The sequence below is a fragment of the Podarcis gaigeae genome, assembly GCF_964106915.1.
Source record: "Podarcis gaigeae genome assembly, chromosome: 12".
Classification (NCBI taxonomy): domain Eukaryota; kingdom Metazoa; phylum Chordata; class Lepidosauria; order Squamata; family Lacertidae; genus Podarcis; species Podarcis gaigeae.
The window spans coordinates 11,883,326-11,887,460 of NC_139688.1; the positions used below are offsets into that span (position 1 = coordinate 11,883,326).

Below are 4,135 nucleotides of genomic sequence, written 5' to 3' on the forward strand. Positions count from 1 at the left end.
GAGCTCACCCTGTCACAGGGATTCGAACCGCCGACCTTCTGATCAGAGCCTAGGACTTGCTGATCAGAAGGTTGCGGTTCGAATCCCCGCGATGGGGTGAGCTTCCATTGCTTAGTTCCTGCTCCTGCCAATCTAGCAGTTCGAAAGCACATCAAAGTGCAAGTAGATAAATAGGTACCGCTCCAGCAGGAAGGTAAACGGCGTTTCCGTGCGCTGCTCTGGTTTGCCAGAAGCGGCTTAGTCATGCTGGCCACATGACCCGGCCAATAAAGCGAGATGAGCGCCGCAACCCCAGAGTTGGTCACGACTGGACCTAATGGTCAGCGGTCCCTTTACCTTTACCTAAGGAGTCTCTATGGGAGTATATTGTACTTAAAAATGGGGTATCAGTGTTTTTAGGGGGCTAACCAGGTTGGGATAGCTGGGGTAGCAGGCTTGTTGGTTTTTGAATGTCTTATGTAGATTTTTTCAGTTTCGTTGTTCTGTGTGGGACAATGACCATAAAGATTATTCGTATCGTAACGTATCGTATCGTATCATTGTTAGATACTTTCTGGATGCCCCATCATCATATTTATAAATTAGTTGTGTTCTGTGTTATAAATCAAGCAGGCCACTACAGCAGCTGCCTCACCATCCATGTCTCTTGGTCCTACGTACATGTGAGACAGCACTTGGGCTTCTCCCTCAAAACACCCTCACAAATCCCCGTTTTCAAGTCCTGATCATGAGCTTCCAGAGGTTGCAACCAGCAAAACAGAACTGCTGCTGGCTCCTAACTCTTTCCCAACTCACTTCCTTGTTCAGCCTGGCTTCTGAAAGGCCCTTTCAGACAGATTTCTGTCAGTGGTCCCAGCAGTAATTCTGCAGTGTGGTGGGTGCAGGGAAGCAGTTGGGAGAACGAAATAACAAATGGATTAAAGATTCATAGTGTGTGCCTGTTTTTTTTTTTGTTTTTTTTAAGGCTCTCATCATCTGAAATGCATCCAATAGAGTCCAATTAGAACCCCTCCCACATCTTTGTATGGCTTCCAAAATCTCGTTAACACCGAGCCCTGGTCAATTGTGATGGCTTTATATAATAAGATCATTGAGAAAGAATTATGCATGTGTTGCTGATGTAGAGGAAATCCAGGAAACGGCAATACATATAGCTGCCGAGGGATTGCTGCTGGCTGAATTCTTGGAAACAGAAGTCAGAGAACATTGAGAGTAATTCATTACCAAATGGACTTCATTGTCATTAGAAGGTAGTTATACATATACAGCTGCCCTTTGTGTTTCAAGGCGGGTCTGCTTCCTGAAAAAAGACATCTGAAGGAGCTCTTTCTGTCTGGAAGAGAAAATGAAGCACAATTTCTGCCTGCTTCTCCAATTGGCTTCTGATGGTTATTGTTGGAAACTACTGTTTAAGAGAAATCGATGGAGAAAAGGTGGGTTTTCAGTATCTTTCTGGGGGACCTGCAGTGTGGAAAGGAGGAGACAGTGGGGATCCTGGCATGGTGCAAATGCATGAATTGGCTCCACTGGTGCAATTGCATAATCGCGGGTGGCGCTGTGGATTAAACCACAGAGCCTAGGACCTGTCGATCAGAAGGTTGGTGGTTCGAATCCCTGCAATGGGATGAGCTCCCATTGCTCGGTACCTGCTCCTGCCAACCTAGCAGTTCGAAAGCACGTCAAAGTGCAAGTAGATAAATAGGTACCGCTCTGGTGGGAAGGTAAATGGCGTTTCCATGTGCTGCTCTGGTTCTCCAGAAGCGGCTTAGTCATGCTGGCCACATGACCCGGAAGCTGTCTGCGGACAAACACCGGCTCCCTCGGCCTGTAAAGCGAGATGAGCGCCACAACCCCATAGTCGTCCGCGACTGGACCTAACGGTTTGCTTTGCTGCCTCTCCACTCCCAGTAAGAGACAGTGACCCACCTGCAGGGAAGCCACTGCTGCGAATGTGCTCTCCACCAGGCTTTAGCCCCTTCTGTCCAGAAGGACAACCAGTGCTGTTTATGCCCCCACCCCAACTCAAAGAAACAGGCCAGAACCATTCTCTGGGTTGGCTGACATGCCCATGGCTACTTACTTTAAATTGCATCAGCACCAGAGAACAGGAAGGCCACCATCAGTACCATAAAAATGGGTTAGCCTCAGCCCAGCTTCATAGGTTTCTATGTGAGTTGCTAAGAGGAGCCTCTCCACAAAGTATTGCAGCATCACAGACGATGCCACAAGGACATCTCCACTCAAGTGTTATTCTTTTGTGAGCTTTTGATGACATTTTTTCTAAACAAAATGAAGCTAGGCCACTCTTCTTGGATGGGAGCACAATAGGGATGATCACAGCACTGCCTCCTTTTTCTTCCCATCTTCTTCGCTGTTGTTTGATGTTCCTTCTTAGATAGAAAGGGATCGCTGGGAACGCGCAACTAAAAAAGTAACAATCAAAACAACATATTTCTCTCTCTGCAACAAAGAGTACAGGATTATTTTATTTCAAAACTTTCAAGTGCCTCTTTGCTGATGTGCCTTAGTTCTTTCTTTTTAAAGCTCTCTGCAATCCTGAAAATCAGGACACACACTAGAACAAGTCAAAAGTCATTGTCTGAGAGCGTATATATGTTACTCACTTGGTGTGCTTCCTGCAAATAAGTCACTTCCCTCTTCCTTGCATACTTTTTATGGCTCCAGCTAAATTCTCATTTTTCCTGTATCAACTGGGGATATACAAAGGTCCCATTGATTGATTCAAACCATCAGTCCATCTAGGCAAGTAACCTCATGAGTAACAGCAGAGTTTAAGCTGCTGGCCAGGGGTGGCAAAGCGGGGTGGTAGATTGTGGAGAGTCTGAGGGGCCAAATAAGTCTTGGAGGGCCAAATTCAATCCAGCTTTCCCAATCTCACTGCCAGAGGACCTGAATTTGAATCACTTGGGATGTATCTAACTTTTCTATGATCCTTTAATGAATGCAACCCTTCAGCAAAGGCGCCATTTTTAGGATCCTGGAAGAAAGAGGATAGTTTCTTGAAAGTGCAACATTTAGTTGCCATCACTCAGCTGAATGTTGGGATTACTGCAAACATTACCTCTGGGGACAAACAGCAACCCAGGAGGTGATGATTTTCTGCAGGAAACTAATTTATGACTCAAATCAGAAGCATGTCCCAGATTTGAGGCCACACTGCTGCTTTCCCCCCCAAAATATAAGTGGCCAATGTAAGCATGCTTTTAAATACACTTGTACCTTGGTTGTTAAATGCCCTGAAACTCGGACGTTTTGGCTCCCTAATGATCAAAACCCAGAAGTGACTGTTCTGGTTTTCGAATGTTCTCTTGGAAGCTAAATGTCCGACGGGGCTTCCACGGCTTCCAATTGGCTGCAGGAGCTTCCTGCAGCCAATCAGAAGCTGCAATTTGGAAGTCGAATGCTTTGGAAGTCAAACGGACTTCCGGAACGGATTCCGTTTGACTTCCAAGGTACGACTGTAAATGTAGTAGGTTTGGACCTTACTGTCACTGGTAGAAGAAAAGACCATTATGCTAAATGTTTCTTTGCTGTGCTACAAAAGTTGGGTGCCACCACAGCTCTCTGCCGAGCGGTAGCAAGATTCTAGGGGGTTCCAGGCACAGTGGAGACTGTCGTAGCTTTAAGAAATTTGGTTTTTTCACCTATTTACAACTTCCATCTGCATGGAGTCCAGAAGAAGAAGAAGAAGAAGAAGAAGAAGAAGAAGAAGAAGAGGAGGAGGAGGAGGAGGAGGAGGAGGAGGAGGAGGAGGAGTAGTAGTTTGGATTTCATATCCCGCTTTATCACTACCTGAAGGAGTCTCAAAGTGGCTAACATTCTCCTTTCCCTTCTCCCCCCACAACAAACACCCTGTGAGGTGAGTGGGACCGAGAGAATTCAAAGAAGTGTGACTAGCCCAAGATCACCCAGCAGCTGCATGTGGAGGAGCGGAGAGCGGAGACCCAGTTCACCAGATTACGAGTCTACCGCTCTTAACCACTACACCACACTGGCTCTGGAGTCCAGATGTTACAGCATGGTCATTTCAAGTGGGGTTTGTTCCCCACAGCAGTGCAGCTCTGGAGTCAAAGGCATACTTTCCAATCAGCCTTCAGCCAGCCTGCCCAAGATG

The 4,135-nt window shown here is 46.5% G+C and overlaps 1 long non-coding RNA gene across 1 annotated transcript; it reads right to left on the minus strand.

Moving 5' to 3' along the window:
• Positions 1–1,203: 1,203 nt before the first annotated feature.
• On the minus strand, positions 1,204–3,477 carry LOC310828556. Its single transcript, XR_014557023.1, has 3 exons — positions 3,241–3,477; positions 2,081–2,423; positions 1,204–1,333 (listed from the first exon to the last, which is right to left on the minus strand). It is a non-coding gene; the product is annotated as an uncharacterized lncRNA (long non-coding RNA).
• Positions 3,478–4,135: the final 658 nt, after the last annotated feature.